This window comes from Olea europaea, chromosome 17 (genome assembly GCF_002742605.1).
Source record: "Olea europaea var. sylvestris chromosome 17, O_europaea_v1, whole genome shotgun sequence".
NCBI lineage: Eukaryota > Viridiplantae > Streptophyta > Magnoliopsida > Lamiales > Oleaceae > Olea > Olea europaea.
In genome coordinates this window covers 17660622-17678967 of record NC_036253.1, presented here as the reverse complement: position 1 = coordinate 17678967, position 18346 = coordinate 17660622, and the positions used below count along the sequence as shown (strand labels likewise).

Here is an 18346-nt window from a genome sequence, read left to right as displayed (position 1 = left end):
AACAAACAAGGCAGAGGCAAAATTGGTGCTCTGATACCAAATGTAAACTTCATGTTAAGCGATCTAAACATGCTTTAATCAACATAACAGCATTTAGATCAATGCGGAATAATATTGGATCGAAAACATACCTCCCGCCATTGCCGTTCTTCACACACTTTCTCTGGTTTGTAGATGGTGTTTATCTTCGGGTTATGGCTCTTCTAAGCCCTCTTCCTCACTGCTTAGATGGTGTATGCAAAACTGAACGTGAAAAATAGGCTTAGAGACCTTCCGAATGAATCTTAACATCTTTATAATTGCTCCCTCCATCAAAGAGCGGTTATGCACTTCTTCAGATCATGGGCGGTTACTGAACGTGTGGGATATGAGATATATATGGACCACTTTTAGTTGGTTATAATTCAACATTTGTTTCACGGACAATCCAGTAATGTAACACCTAGACTAGATAATGAAAAAACTGATACTTATAAAAACTCTTATACTTACTAACTCTACTCAATACCTCATTCTCAATAACTGCTATGCGTTTCCCATGATCAGCAGCCAAGATGTGACTTAACAAGGTTGTCTGTGAACATGTGAGAGTACACATGAAGGTTAAAATATTAAAACTTTATTAGTCAAGACAAAACAAAGAAAGCAAATTTTATGTAGTAAAGTGTAACATCGTGAAATTCTGCATGTCATGCCTAATTTTGGCATGAGGTAATTGAAACAAAATAATAATAAACCATTAAGAGATTGAATTTTACTCGGATTTGTTTTGAACTTGACATGCCAAGATAGAATTAATGTAATAATTATACTAGTGAAGCGAAAATTTCCATGGAACCTCTCTCCCTAATATCCAAATCCCACCCCAACCCCATACCCACCAAACCACCACCCATTCACCACCGACCCTTGACAACGCTGGCGACGAAAATATTGCGTCGTCCGGCAAATCCCCGGAGACCGGCCTCACGCTAATAATCCAGCCGCACACTCAAGCGGCGGCCCTAGGTGGTAACCCTTGCACCGTCGCTCAAACAGTCAATCCGACCGGCGACAAGACTATCTGGGATGATACGGGGGCTATGGGAGACGGCGAAACTGGTGGAAGAAACACTATTACGGACAGTGAAGTGAATCAGACTGTAGCCCTAACTCAGATTAGGCCGATTCTAGCCACTTCCCAGGCTAACGCGCAGTTACTGAAAAACCTGAAAATTCTCCAGAATGCTCCCAAACCACCCACGATGCCTATTCCATCGTCAAATGTGCCATTTATCCACAATCGGGGAAGAAAGTTAATGGATGGAGATGGCATGTTATTCAACTATCGTTTCCGAGTGGAGGCGAAGGAGTTTGCAATTGCTGTTAACAATCTCGGTGTTGTTAGGATGATTGAGTGTGGCTCGAAGTTATCTAATACAATATGCATGGGAAGATTCGACGCACTTTGGATGGTGAATATGGTGGACAAGCTGAAAGTGACTAGTAGGTTGGAGGACTTCGTCTCGAAGTTCAATGAGTCATCAAGAGCTTTCTTGGCACAACGTTGTGCGAACAGTCGTGGAAGGTACTTGACGATAGCACAGTATGGGGATAGGCATCGGAAGGGAGTTGTGATGGTGCCTGAAGGCACGAATGGAGAAGGATGGGCATCGGTCTCGTGTGTGTTTCAAGCAGTAGTTGATTCATTTGTTGCTGGAGATAAGGCTAAATGTCGAACGGTGAATGATCGAAATCGACAAGGGATGACCTATGCCGAAGTAACGGCGACCACACAGGCCCCACAAATCGGTGATCGAAGGGTGCTAAGGAGACGGGAGAAGGTTGCTACTGTGAGTGAAGATGAAGGTAATTGTATGAGGCCTAAGTCCAAGGCAGCATACGTAGAAGGTTCAATTGATGGTTTAGTGAATACCGTCTAAATAAGGGCTCGTGTCCAGTCGTTAAAAAGGGAGTTGAATGAACTACTTTGGCTCGTAGGATGTGGATTTGTAGCAGGGCCCAAGTTGCTTTGTCACAAGTGTGAGATGGTCATGGATGAAGAACGCTTGACACCTAAGAAGCCATTAGCAAAAGCACGCCTTACTAAAGATATGGAGGATAACAACTCGGGAACTGAAGCAGATGAGGAGGCGAGACCTTGGTCTAACGGAGAGGAGCTGAAGATGGTGAATTTGGAGTTGGAGACACTTGGAATGATGGACATGACATCGTCGACTGATGGACCATTACTAGTTGAGCAAGAGACGGGACATGTTTTGGCAGAGGGATTAGTCTCTACAGTACTGAAAGAGTACAAGGCTGCAGGTTTGACATCCATGGTAGGGAACACATATAATAGAAGGCATTTTAAGCCCCTAAAAGAAAAGGAAATAGAGACCGACAAAGCTCTGATATTATGGGTGGATGATGCTAAGCAAGGAGGCACAGATACGGATATCGAGCTAGTGGAGAAAGTAGAGGGATATTCATGTGATCCCTTGGAGTTTCGTCTAGCAAAGGAAACAACGAAAGTGAATACGATCGACGATGAACCCCCACCTTCGAATTGGGTCCTTCAAAAAATTCAGGATTTCAATAAGATGGTTGGTGTGTCATGCGATGGACATGAAAGTAGACTTCTGCAATTATTTAAGGGATTGGAAGGCAGTAGGGGACAAGGGATGAATATACAAGAGGCTAAATTAAGAAGAAATGGAGATCGTGAACTTAAGAGGCTCGAGTGGTCAGTAAATTACGATGCCAAGGATGTTGAGTCAAAGAAAGGATTGCTTGGGAGGGATGACAGAGCATATAGATGATCTCAAAAATAATTAGTTGGAACGTGAGGGGGCTTAATGAAGTGGGAAAAATGTTAGATATCCGAAATTTGTTAAGGGAATGGAGGGCAGACCTTGTCTTCTTACAAGAAACGAAGTTAGAGTTCATCTTGAGCACAGTTGTTAGGAGTTTATGGGGGGGACAACATGTCGGGTATCAATATATGGGGTCATCAGGCGCTGGACACTAGAGTTCTTGAAATGGAGGAGGTCAATGAAGGACTATTCTCTTATCGCTTTCGTTCAGAAATATAGGGGATGGATTCCGTTGGATGTTTACAGGAGTTTACGGTCCTAATGTTGATGAGAGTAGAAGTAGATTGTGGGATGAGTTGTCCGGGATGATGGCTTGGTGGAACATTCCAATGTGCATTGGGTGATTTTAATGTGGTTAGGTTTCCTATAGAGAGGTCTAGTGGTAGGAGATTAACAGGGGCAATAGACGATTTCTCAGATTTTATAAGGGAAAATATGTTGATTGACACGCCTTTAATTGGAGGAGACTTCACATGGTCATCTAATCGGGATCAACCTGTGTTATCTCGAATAGATCGCTTCTTGATTAGTGGGGAGTGGGAGGCCAAATATCCAGAGGTCATACAGAGGAGATTGGAGAGGATGTATTCTGATCATTTCCCTATTTTGCTATCGGAGGATGTGAGGTGTAGTGGAAGGTTTTTTAGATTTGAGAAGATGTGGCTTAAAGTATATGGCTTTAGGGATCGAGTTAGGGATTGGTGGACATATTATGAATTTGTTAGGTCTCCCAGTTATGTGTTGGATCAAAAATTAAAAGCATTGAAGAGGGATCTCAAGAGGTGGAATGAGGAGCAGGTGGGTGATGTTAATTGGCGTAAAAATTAATGTACCTTAGAAATTGAAGAACTGGATAGGCGCGAGGAGGGTCTAGGATTGGATGGGGAGGATAGGGAGAGACGTGGAGTACTAAGGGAAGAGTTGGAGAGACTGGTGGAGATGGAGGAGATTGTCTGGCGCCAAAAATCTAGGGTTACATGGTTGAAAGAGGGAATGCACCAAATTCTTTTAAAAAGTCGCTAATTCTAACAGGCACAACAACTCTATCATCCTGTTGGAGGTTGATGGGGTTACTTATGAGGATGCGTAAGATATTAGGAATCAGATGGTGAGATTCTATCAAAATCTCTATCGAGAAGAGTTTGACTGGAGACCAAAGGTGGATGGACTGTACTTTTCATCTATCACGGAGGAAGATGCCAGTTGGTTAGAGAGGCCATTTGCAGAAGATGAAATCAATGATGTGGTTTTCAGTATGAATGAAGATAAGGCACCAGGACCGGATGACTTCTCGTTCGCATTTTATAAGGCATGTTGGGAGGTGGTAGGACCGGACATTATAGATGTTCTCACTTATATTTTGAGTACGGCAGGTTCCTGAGAAGTTCTAATGCCACATTTATTGTGCTGATTCCAAAGAAATCGGGAGCAATTGACATTAAGGATTTTCGCCCTATTAGCTTAGTTAGTGGGTTGTACAAGATTATCGCGAAGATCCTAGCAAATAGATTGAAGGAAGTGCTGGGAAAAGTGGTGACTAAGAGTCAGAATGCTTTTGTGAAAGGAAGACAGATTTTGAATTTTATGCTTATAGCGAATGAATGCGTTGACTCTTGATTGCGTCTGGGGTTCCAGGAATGTTATGTAAACTTGATATTTAGAAGGCTTATGATCACGTGAACTGGGGGTTCCTTTTGTACATGCTCGAGCGATGTGGCTTTGGGAAAAAGTGGTGCAAGTGGATTCAATTTTGTATCTCCACCGTTTCATTCTCCGTTTAGGTCAATGGCAACCCGGAGGGTCATTTTCGAAGTAGTAGAGGTTTAAGATAAGGGGATCCCCTGTCTCCGTTGCTGTTTGTGATTATTATGGAGGCAATTAGTAAGATACTTGAGAGAGCTGTGGAAGAAGGATTGCTAAGGGGCTTTACGGTTGGACACTTACAGGTTTCCCATTTGTTATTTGCAGATGATACACTGATCTTCTCGATGCAGATAATGAGCAGTTCAGGAACTTGCAACGGCTACTCCCATGTTTTGAAGCGGTGTCGGGATTGAAGTTTAATTTAAGGAAATTCGAGGTCATTCTAGTGGGAGAGGTTGCTAACGTGGATGAGTTGGTCGATATATTGGGTTGTAGGGTTGCGCAGTTGCCTATGTCATACCTTGAGCTTCCTTTAGGGGCAAGGTTTAAAAGTAAATATATCTGGAATGGAATTGTTGAAATGGTGGAGAAGATGTTAGCGGGGTGAAAGCGCATGTACCTTTCGAAGGGAGGTTGCCTTACTCTCATTAAATCTACTCTGTCAAATCTCCCGACTTATTTCTTGTCACTATTTCATATCCTTGGTACAGTGGCAAACAGATTAGAGAGGATTCAATGGGAGTTTCTTTGGGCACGGCTATTGGAAGAGAGGAAATTTCATTTGGTTAATTGGGGTGTGGTTTGTTCTCCTGTTAAGATGGGGGGCCTTGGAGTGAGGAGCCTTACTCTATTTAATAAGGCTTTATTGGGCAAGTGGTTGTGGCGATTTGGAGTGGAGACGGAGAGTCTTTGGAGATAAATCATAGGAGCGAAGTTTGGTGTGATGGAGAGGGGTTGGTGCTCGATCGAGGGTCGTGAATCTTATGGGGTGAGTTTGTGGAAGTATATCCGACAAAGATGGAATGACTTTCGAGAGAAATTGACTTATGTCACGGGGAATGGCAATAGTATCAGATTTCGGGATGATTGTTAGTGTGGAGATCATCCGCTAAAGGCACAGTTTCCTTCTTTGCATCACATTGCCTTGGAGCCTACCGCTATGGTGAATGATGTTCTAGCCATACATAATGGAAATTATGGTTGGAATATTGCTTTCAAGAGGGGTTTGCAGGATTGGGAACTAGATGATTATGCACTGTTTTTGACCTCCTTGCACGAGATGCATATTCAGGTGGGAGAGGATGATAAGAGCAGATGGAAGCTGGCAGGGGATGGTATTTTCTCAGTTTGCACTTCTTTTAGATCCATATTAGAGGATCGACGGAGAGTTCATTTCTTTGGAAGATGGTGTGGCAATGTAAACTGCCCCCACGGATGGCTTTCTTGTTATGGACGGTTGTGAGGGGGCAGACATTAACGATGGATAATCTTCGTGGAAAATGTTTTTACGTTACCGAATGGTGTTATATGTGCAAGAGAGACGGAGAAACGAATGACCATTTGTTCCTCCATTGTGAAGGTGTTCGGTGGTTGTGGAACACTATTCTAGCTTCCCAACATATGGATTGGATGATGACTAGGCGTATGGAGGATGTGTTGCGGGTATAGAGGAGAAAATTTTGAGATAAGGATAGTAGGCTTGCGTGGAACCTTATTCCGGGATGCATTGTATGGTATGTATGGAGAGAAAGGAACAGCCGTTGTTTCGAAGACCAAGCAAGAACAACAGTGCAAATTAGAGAATTGTTCTATATGACTTTGTATACTTGGTCTAAGGCTGTAGCCACAAATTATTAGAAGGGCTACCAAACTTTATATCGTTTCTTTCCTGTTTAAATTAATAATACACCCCCATGTATTATCTATTAATAAAATTACTTGATTACTTATAAAAAAAAAAAAAAAACACCCTTGACATGCCAAGATATTGATAGGCACCGAACTTTGTCCAGAGAGCTGGTTATGAATTTGGGCTTCATTGGAAAGGATGTTCCCCACAAGAACTAGGGGACCCATATGTGATGTCAACTTTTAGTTATTTCTTTTTGAATTACCTTCCTAGCAATGTATACGACAGAATCCATTTGACCTGCTACTTATTATTCTGTACAAAGGAGGTTCAACAGCAACTAGGTCTATAGGGAAGTTATGAGAGTAGGTCAATGGATGAAATGATATTTAGAAAGAAATTGGGGATCAGTGAGTCGTGAAGCCCTTGATGGAATACAGTCTTTTAATGGCTACAGATATTAAAGGAGTACCTACTCAGAGAACAACCTCTAAATGGAACTAAAGCCTATACAATATATCGAAAACCAAAAATAAAATCTCCAAAACACGTCCATGAGATAAGAAGATAATTCATTACAGCCAATGCGTTGAATTAGAAATACAAATCCAATTTCAAAAAAGAATGTTCAAATTATCACAAAAGTATGATCATCCGAACAAAAAATACCAAATGATAAAGTCTGCTACTTTATTCATTTAAGTTAAACCTGTCCAAAGAAAAAATGTCTACAAAAAAATAGCACAGTTATTTTCCAATGAACAATTCATTCCAAACCCAAAAATCCACATCTTTCATTTATATAAAATGAGTTCAACTTTTTTTCAGCAGATTCTGAACATTAATTAGGCAAAAAAAAAAAAAGGTGTTACCACAAGGTAGAGCTGGTTGAATTTTTTACTCTCGGTGAAGAAAAAACCCACTTAACGTTCACTCGAACAGCACAAAAATAACACAACAGTTTGTGTTGGGGAGAAAATGCGTGGGTCGAGTTTGGCTGACAAATAATGAAATTGAGAAAACACAACCAAAAATGGACACAGGTATTTACGTGGTTCACCCAATTTAGGTTACGCCCACGGGCAAGTATAGGAGGATTTTACTATAGTAGGAGAATTACAACACACTCTCTAAATACAAGGAGATAACAACAATCAATCTCTCTTGTAATTAGAAGAAAACAAGTAGGAAAAAACTTAGGAGAAAAACAATAAATTTTCTCTCTACCTTACAATTTTCTCTCTTAATTTTTCCTCTCCATATGGCCCACTTTCTCTCAAACTCTTGTCCATATTTATAGAGATTTTTAACCTCCATAATTGTTTGGAAGAGTCAAAGCTCTACCACCTTCATTTGCTAGAATTCTCTACACATTTGGCTTGTCAAGTAAATGGAGAAAGAAAACTTGAATTTCTCAACCTCCCTTGTATGTATGCATGAAGTCTTTCTTAACAATTAAGAAATCAACACCTATCCATTTGGTCAAAAAAAATGTGGCTATGATTAGTTGGAAACTCCAATTTTGCCACCACCACCACCACTTGCATGCATGTATGTATTTTTCTTACTTGTTAAGTAATGTTTTATGGTCAAAAATTGTGACTTTATTTTGAACATTTCTCCCACTTAAAGTTACTTTTGTTGACCACTTCATCCTTCCCATACTTGCCATTTCCATGCTACTTATGTTTCTGCAAGGCCAATGGAAGATCGACACCATATAAACTTGTCAATTCCGATTGGCTTTGTCAACATATTAGCTAGGTTGTTGGCTGTATGGATATTCTGTATATTCACACTTCCTTCCTCCACCTTTTCTCGAACAAAGTGATATTGAACTCGAATATGCTTTGTCTCTGATGAAATGCTGGATTCTTTGCCAAATGCAAAGCGCTCTGACTATCACAAAATGGAGCAATCTTCTCTTGTTTGTGTCCGAGCTCGTCCATTAACATTTGCAACCAGATTGCCTCTTTGCTAGCTTGTGTAGCTGCCACATATTCTGCCTCCGTCGTGAAAGTAGCCACGATAGACTGTAGTTTCGAAACCCAGCTTACAGCTCCTCCAGCAAGAGGTAACACATATCCTGTGGTGGACTTGCTTTTATCAAGATCACCTGCATAATCTGAATCAACATAGCCTCTAACAATAAAATCTGATCCTCCATAACACAATGTAGCATTTGAGGTACCCTTGACATATATCAGGATCCTCTTTACAATATTTCAATGCTCTTTACCAGGATTTGCCATATATCGGCTAATCGCTCCCACTGCTTTTGCAATGTCTGGTTTTGTACAGATCATAGCAAATATCAAACTACCCACTGCTGATGCATACGACACTCGAGACATCTCCACCCTCTCTGCTTCGCTGCTAGGACTCATACTTGAGGATAACTTGAAATTAATAGGAAGAGGGGTAGAAATTGGCTTACAATCTTGCATATTGAAGCGACGCAAGATTTTCTTCAAGTAGTTTTTCTGACTAAGCCAAATCTTTCTATTATTTCTATCTTGGTAAATTTGCATCCCTAGAATCTTGTTTGCCGGTCCCAAGTCCTTCATATCAAACTCCCTAGCCAATTGAGCCTTCAGATTTTCAATACGATCTTTCTTAGGACCTGCTACCAACATGTTGTCAACATACAACAGCAAGATAATGAAATCATTATCACCAAATCTCATGTAGTATGCACATGGATCTGAACAGAGTCTGTTGTATCCAAGGCTCATGATGAAGGAATCAAATCTCTTATACCAACATCTCGGCGCCTGTTTGAGACCGTATAGAGATTTGTTCAACCTGCAAACCAAGTTCTCTTTTTTCTTTTTCTTCAAAACCTTCTGGTTGGAGCATATAAATTTCTTCTTCAAGTTCTCCATGAAGAAATGTATTTTTCACATCTAACTGCTCCAGGTGTAGGTCAAATGTAGCACACATCGCCAGGACTACTCGAACTGTTGTGAGTCGAACCACAAGAGAAAATATTTCGTTGAAGTCAATGCCTTCTCTCTGAGCATATCCCTTCACTGCCAGTCTTACACGATACCGCTCCACTTGATCATTGCTATCTCGTTCGATCTTATATACCCATTTATTGCTAATGGCCTTCCTTCCTTGTGGTAGTGGAACAAGATTCCATGTCTTGTTCTTATGAAGAGCTTCAATTTCTTCTTGCATTGCAGCCATCCACTGAGAAACTTCTTCGCTATTTATAGCCTCGTGGAAAGTTGATGGCTCTCTATCTTCTGTCAGTAAGCAGTATGCAACATTGCCCTCCATAATGTAATCTAAGTGCCGAGTCGGTTCTCTTCTCTCCCGTGTTGATCGTCGAACATCTAGAGCACTAGATTCAGCTTGTTCTTCGTGCTCTAGTGTTGCTTCAGATGTATCTATAACTTCTCGTTCGTCTCCAACTTCGACTGTAGTAGTCTTTGGCTTTTCTTTTGAAGTGCTATCATTTTCTTTTTCCTGTATTTTGCCTTCCACAAATATGACATCTCTGCTGATTATTACCTTGTGGGCAGTGGGATCCCACAGCAGGTACTCCTTCACTCCATCAGCATACCCTAAGAAAATACATTTTTTGAATTTTGGATCTAACTTTGATGTTTCTTGGGTGTTGTACATAACGTACACAGGACTTCCAAACACATGTAAGTGAGAATAATCAGTTGGTTTACCAGTCCACATTTCCATAGGCATCTTCAGATCAATTGCGGTTGATGGCGACCGATTGATCACATAACAAGCGATTTTGATTGCTTCTGCCCAAAATGACTTGGCTAACCCCGCAGTCCTCAACATTGCCCTTGTTCTTTCTAACAATGTTCTATTCATCCGCTCTATCACTCCATTTTGCTGTGGAGTGTATGCCATAGTGAACTGTCTCTTGATATCTTCTTGTTGACAAAAGTTATCAAATTCATCACTGGTATATTCTCCTCCATTGTCAGTCCTCAGACACTTGATCTTCTTTTCAGATTCAAGCTCCACACGCGCTTTGAATATTTTGAAGTCTGCAAACACGTCTGCCTTCCTTTTGATTGGATACACCCACGTCTCCTGGAGTAATCATCAATAAAAGATACAAAGTATCTTGCACCTCCTAGGGATATAACCTATGCTTGCCAAACATCGGAATGGACCAGCTCCAAGATAGCTTTACTTCTAGCAGTGGAACTGCTGAACTTCAATCTGTGCTGCTTACTAGTAACACAATGCTCACAAAGGGATAATGAAACCTTTTTGAACCCTGGAAGAAGCTTTTGTTCTAAGAGAATTTTCAAACCACGTTTCGACATGTGAGTAAGCTTGCGATGCCACATTATCGTTAATTCTTCTGCTGAACCTGTCGATGCGACAAAGGCTTCTCCTTCTTGTAGTGTCTCTCCTTTAAGCATGTACAAATTTGCAGCTATCTTTTCCACTTTCATTACCACAAGCGCGCCTTTAACTATTTTCATGATTCCATCTTGTATATGGGTCTTGCATCCAATGCTGTCCAATTGTCCTAGAGACAATAAATTTTTCTTTAGGCCTTTTACGTGTCGTACCTCCTGGATAGTGCGAATTGTACCATTATACATTTTCAATTTGATGATACCAATACCAGCAATCTCCAAGGCATGATCATTTCCCATAAACACAGATCCTCCCGAGATAGTCTCATATTGGTGAAACCATTCCCTTATTGGTGTCATATGCCATGTAACTCCTGAATCCATAAGCCAGACATCAGAAAACTTCTTCCTGCCTTCAACAACTGTTGTTGCCTCGCTGTATAAAATTTCACCATCATCTGTGGTACTCGCTACACAACCCTGAGCTTTTGATGTCTCAGGACCTTTTCCTTTAGCTTCTTCATTCTTCTTGAGACTCCAACAATCCCTTTTTAAGTGCCCTTTCTTACCACAGTAATGACACTTGGCATTTTTCTTACTCCTGGATTTTGATCAACTCTGATTATGACTCCCACTGGAGCCACGTTCTGTTGATCTCCCTCTCATCATCGTTAAAGCTTCTGCCTGATTCGAACTTGTCAATTTGTACTCCTTGTTCTTGTGCCTACTTTCCTCTTCAAGAACGGCAGCTGCAACATCATCAAAGACTAGAGTTTCAAGGTTGTTGGTCAAGTTGATGATGAGTTGATCATATGAATCTGGTAGACTTTGAAGTAAGACTTCAGCACGTTCACCCGCCTCTATATTATGCTCCATTGATGTGAGTTGTGAAAATAGAGTATTGAGGGTGTTGATGTGATTTGTCACCGTAGTTGACTCCATCATCCTAAGGGTGTAAAGCTTTCTCTTTAAGAAGATTTTGTTGTGTAACGATTTGGCCTCGTACAGCTTTGTTAGCGTATCCCATATCTCTTTGGTTGTCTTTTTCTCCGCCACACTTGACAATACTCCATCGGCTAGTGCAAGGTACAGATTAGCAACTGCGTTGCTATCCATCTCGTTCCACTTAGTATCGTCAATGATTTCCACAGGCCTTTGTCCAATTGCCGCCAAGCAGTTATCTTTTCTCAAAACTGCTTTTATTCTCATTTTTCATAATGAGAAATTGTTCCTGTTGAACTTTTCAATCTCATATTTTGTCGCCATTTTTCACCAATACTATGATTGAACAATGACCCTATACAGAACCTTGCTCTGATACCACTGTTGGGGAGAAAATGCATGGGTCGAGTTTGGCTGACAAATAATGGAATTGAAAAAACACAGTTAAAAATGGACACAGGTATTTACGTGGTTCACCCAATTTAGGCTACGTTCACGGGCAAGAATAGGAGGATTTCACTATAGTAGGAGAATTACAACACACTCTCTAAATACAAGGAGATAACAACAATCAATCTCTCTTGTAATTAGGAGAAAACAAGTAGGAAAAAACTTAGGAGAAAAACAATAAATTTTCTCTCTACCTTACAATTTTCTCTCTTAATTTTTCCTCTCCATATGGCACACTTTCTCTCAAACTCTTGCCCATAATTCTAGAGATTTTTAACCTCCATAATTGCTTGGAAGAGTTAAAGTTCTACCACCTTCATTTGATAGAATTCTCTACACATTTGGCTTGTCAAGTAAATGGAGAAAGAAAACTTGAATTTCTCAACCTCCCTTGTATGTATGCATGAAGTCTTTCTTAACAATTAAGAAATCAACACCTTATCCATTTGGTTAAAAAAATGTGGCTATAATTAGTTGAAAACTCCAATTTTGCCACCACCACCACTTGCATGCATGTATGTATGTATTTTCCTTACTTGTTAAGTAATGTTTTATGGTCAAAAATTGTGACTTTATTTTCAACAGTTTGTCAACTAGACAGTACAAATTATATCAACTATCACACTACAAAACAATTACCTTTCTGGAGCCTAAGAAACCGACGATAATAGTGGCTGGGATTCTATTATCAGGAGGGATTTTAGTAAGAACATCAGAATCCTCAGCTTGGGAGTAGATGTGGTGGCGGAAGAAACTGTATATCTACCCAAGAATCTTTTTCTCCGATTCATTAACGAGTAGAAACTTCTTGAATGAAATGAATTGGTAGCGGTAAGGGTGGTAATTAATCAAGTGCGGCCTGCAGGCATGTAAAGTATTCGTATTGAGTTTGTTTTTGCAGAATAGTGCTATGAGGAAAGTGGAAAATGGAGTTGGGTGGCGCTTGGCCAGTCTTAAGAAGGTTGTGGCCATATCCATAGACATTGGAGCCATCGTCAACCGCTGTCGTTGGTTTTGATTTTATTTATTTATTTTTTTTTTAGTAGGGAGGGAAACAGAATAAACAATAAGGATTTAGATTTTAAATTTCTTATTTTTAAGATTTTTCTTTTTACTGAAAAGTTTTTATACATGCTATGAGGAAAGTGGAAAATGGAGTTGGGTGGCGCTTGGCCAGTCTTAAGAAGGTTGTGGCCATATCCATAGACATTGGAGCTATCGTCGACCGCTGTCGTTGGTTTTGATTTTATTTATTTATTTATTTTTAGTAGGGAGGGAAACAGAATAAACAATAAGGATTTAGATTTTAAATTTCTTATTTTTAAGATTTTTCTTTTTACTGAAAAGTTTTTATACGGTGTTCACGATCCAAATTTTAGGAGTGAATTACTCAAATGGTTACTGAACTTTGTATTTCATAGGGTCATTAAATTTTAAAAATCATCCGATTCATTACTAAATTTTGCAAAAAAAATTCGCGGGATCACTAAGCTTTAAAAGTCACATAATTTATCACTAAATTTTGTAAAAGATTTTTTAGGGTCACTACACTAAATTTAGTGACTCCTGGGAAACCTTATGCAAAATTCAATGATGAACGAGGTAATTTTTAAAGTTCAGTGATTTCATGGAAATCTTTTGCAAAGTTCAGTGATGAATTAAGTGATTTTTAAAGTTCAAAGATCCCGTGGAAACTTTTTGCAAAGTTCAATGACCATTTGGATAATTCACTCAAGTTTTAGTGAATTTATATTATTTATTTATTGATTGCGATAATTTTTTTCGTTTCTTTAACATTTATCCAGCCTTTGAGCCTCAATGTTTATCGTTCATTTTCAATAATATATTCTCTTAATAAAACAATTTTACATATAAATTTGAATTTTATTCTTTTTTTTTTCTTTAATCATGAGTAATGATATCCATGCACCACTGATGTTAGATAACATTATTCAATACGATGAATGCTATTTAATATAACTAATATTATAACCTCAATCGAGGTAGTACTAGATATTACTAAATGAAATACACAATTAAATAAATTATATAATTTCACATTTAATTGAAAAATGATGCTAAATAACACTATCCAATTGTAAACATCAATTTAGGTAACAACTAAATGACATGATATGATAGATTTATTTAAATAAAAGATCACATAATTTTGTTGACACACAAAAAGTTCAGCCTAAGTTGAATAGCCCAAGGAATGAATCCCAATTAGAAGATCCCCAAAATCAAATAGCCCAAAGAAAGACCCAATCAGGCAATGCAGGATAAATGCCCAAATAAGGAAGCCCATGAACGCGAAAATACCATCGCCCAAGGTTGCAAGTCGCCCAAGATTTGAGCGAATGAATTGCCATGCAGTCGCCCAGAGCTGTGACTCTGCTCTCGTCCAAACATTCAAATCGCCCAACATCTTAGCAAACATAATAAGTTATGGTTACCCAAAAGTGCAATTAATGAAGCAGTTATTGGGTAGTCCTATCACGTTCCACGATTCAAGGAATTCAATTGAAGATGGTTGAACGACAAAAATAATGGCAACAGTTAGAGAAGGCAGTTCTATGACAAGTTGGCCACTACAAGGAAAGTGGGCAGTTATAGAGCGATCAAACAGTTTCTTAAGCGGTTGATCACGAAGAAATTATTCAGGGAGTATAAAGGAAGAAAATACATAGAGTAAAGGACCCCGAATCAAACACTCTCAAACAGAGAATATGTAACTTTCAATTTCTTAGTTTAGATTAAAACACTTCTTTTACAGTAATTCATGTACTTGCGCTTTTTTGAGGTATTCTGTTTTTACTTTCCAATTGTAAAGTCATCGCCAATAAAAACGTCCCTTTTTGGGACTTTGTCTCAAGAGGTTTGTCCCTTACACAATCGTCTGATCCCTTTTTAATTGTTAGCGACTAACCCGCGCGAAACAAATTTATATAATTCAACCTATCAAAAATATAACTGACTAATGCTTTAGTTAGAATAGCGGAAATGTCAGGTTTGAATAAAAATTTTGATTTCATTTAAAATTTTAATATTTACGATTGGACAACAGGTGTTGTTTCCACAGGAGTTCTCAATTTTGTAAGTAAAGATGCTTAACCGTTGCTTCCAATTGAGTCACGATCATTAAAGATAATTTAAGATTTATAGTTTAATTATAACGATTAAATCTCCTTGTTACTATCCTAATGATTCGGCACAAAATAAAACTAAGAGCTTTGCTTGACTTACAGAATTCTTGTTACAAAATTCTTACAGGAGAGACACAATCATGTGGGGCCCGCAATTTTGTTGCCAATTTTTTATACACGTGTGGGACCCGACTTCATCTCTATTCTGGCACAATTATGTGAATCTCTATTCTGGACATTTAGATTATTCCTAAAACTAAAGCCCACGCAAATCTCCAAAGACAAATTGCCGTACAAATCTTCCGAACACGGATGAAGGCAAGCATGAATCATGATTGAAGTGGAAAGTTTCAATCCCAATGAAATAAGGCCATGTTCGGTGGTCATTTTTTGAAAAATATTATTTTGAATAGTGAGTTTTTTTAGAATCTTTGGTTAAAAAATAGGAAAAAATTTTGAATTTGTGTATAAAATATTTTATTATGCGAATGTATAATTGAAAATGACCATATTGGAAAAAGAGTTTTAAAAGAATGAAAGACAACGTGAGCTAAATTGAAATTTGGTGATCAACACAGCACAAGATTGTGAGTTGATTGACCTCCATTAGAATTTTTCCAAATACAAAATATCAGTGATAAAAGATTTGATTGGGACCCACACCAATAAACACTCAGCATATATTAATTCAAAGAACAATGCTAGCTAGTGCCAGTCATATTGAACCTAGTCTATGTGTCAACAACCAAATTCCAAACCTCATTGTTCTCGCGTGCGGCCATTGACCATTGGCTCAGATTTTGACTTGAATGCTTGCTATGGGCTTCTTCCATTTATCTTCTAAGACCTCAACACCTACGCACAGTCTCTTCTCCAATTGCTATTGTGACCGAGAATAAAAGTGGCCGTCCACTATGTGAAATTGGGATTTTCATGTTACTATAATGTGAATGATCTATTGATTTTCTGTAATCTGACTGTAAAGGAATTCTTTTAAGAGGGAATTACACCAGACAATTATCTAAAATATCATATTCAATTTTACATACGACTAAAATTTTCCCTACGAATACTGAATATTAGTAGTAAAATCGATTTTTTAAAACTAACTTCTCTCATTAATCTATTTCGGTTAATAACATTAATTAATCCATTACCACCCCCCTCCCCAAATAAAAAATAAATAAATAAATAATCATGACTATCATCCCTAATATCTGCACAATATATTCAGCTTCTTGTTCCACCCACATTTTCAAGCAATTCATTTTCCACAACAATCTTCATTCTTCGTCAAAATCCCAATCCACGGTGATACACATTACCGAATACCGATCAAGACCAGGGGCAAAACCAGGAGAGTAGAGTTGTGGAGGCAAAGTTCACAAAATTTTTAATTGTGGAGGCAAAATTTAAAATTATAAGAAATATATTTTGAAAATCTTATATGATGTCTTGAAAAAAATCTATCATAGAATCTTGGATTTCAAATTTAGTGTGAGCATTGTAGATATGCACATGGATCTAAGGGCCTAGAAATCTCAAGTTCCCTTCTGCATTGGGATCCATCAAGACCACCTCAAGTTTTTTCTGTGCCCAAATCATCATACAAAAATTATTAGCATAAAATACAAGATCAAAGTTTCCAAACATCTTCCATGGAAATCCCAAAGCGCGTTTCAACTACATGATCCAGTAAGAACAAGCGAGCCATCGATGGAGGTTATTGAACCCAAGAATGAAGTTTTCGAGACTCCTACTAAACGAGTCACTCAGTTCCATAAGCAGCACTTCAGATAGTAGGGCTACTGCTTCTGGTTCCCATCTTCTTCCCATGAACAAACCAAGGTTGATGTGAAGAAGATGACCCTGGAAGTTAAAACCTCTAAGAGGCAAATAAATTTGATTGTCCTATATTTCATACCATGTGATGTTTGTTACTTTGCGTCAAATAGGACTCATTATGTGTTGACGTGCATTATCCCCTACAATACTATTGTTTACCTCTTTTTGTTAAGTTTCTTGTTGTCGGGCATGTGCACATATTATTTGCATTGTTACAAACAAGAAATGTAATGAGTAATTTTCATGCAGGCACAACTTGATGTGTTCATTATGAATTACACAGAGCTCATTATCAATCTGAAGATACACGAAATGGAGAAGTTATTTGACCCAAATAATGCTCGAACAAATCGGTCGTGTAAACTATTCAAGTATGAAAATCAAAAGCGATGCGAAGGATACGAAACAGATTGGGATCTTGTTCCAAAGAGCTTTAGGAAGGAGAGGAAGAGAAAGATAGTTGCTAGTGCATAGAATCCAATGAAAACACCATGGAGCTTTATGTCCTTTCTTTTTGGATTTACATCCCATTTTATTACTTTGTTTCTTTTTTAGTTATGTTGCAAGTAATAGTAATTTTGTGGTTGGTGAAAATTTGAACAAGTAGGTTTTTCATTTCCAGTATATGATGCTTGTTGTGTGACATAATGTTTTGGGGAGTTTGGAGTAATCACTCAATCACATGAATAAATGTTGACGTAGACTTGTGCTTCATATGAAATATAGTTCATGCTTTATTTCAAATCCATGTCTTTAGAATTTGGGGACAGATATTTCAACTGTCATGACATTCCATACACATTATGTATATATAAATTACTAGCCCCTCAGGGCACTTCTCCACTGGCAAAGGACGGACGCTGTCAAACCTGGCAGAGCAGAGGTCGTGAGTTCCAAACATGGGGCTCTTGGAAGGCAAGGGAACGTTTGGAAGGCAAGGATTTATTCTTGGAAGGCAAGTGAGAACTTGGAAGGCAAGGATTATTCTTGGAAGGCAAGGTGCAACTTGGATTGGCTTGCTTGGCACTTTGTCAGACCAGGTGGGGAGCGCTCGGACCCTGGCCAGTTGGAGGCACATCCTGCGATTAACCGGACTGTGTGAAGAGGGGCCGGATCACGGACCCAAGGATTAGTCTAGAATAGGATACCTTGTAAAAAAAAAAAAAATTACTATGTACATATAGCACAATCAAATAAAATCATATAATCCAGGATTCGGAATTGATAAATATATCTTGATATCACATAGATCACAAAATCATGATTCGG

The 18346-nt window shown here is 38.8% G+C and overlaps 1 pseudogene; it reads right to left on the bottom strand.

Annotated features, from left to right (window-relative positions):
* The window catches only part of LOC111365678, a 35637-nt pseudogene extending 22760 nt beyond the window's left edge, over positions 1 to 12877 (bottom strand).
* Between the last annotated feature and the right edge of the window lie 5469 nt (positions 12878 to 18346).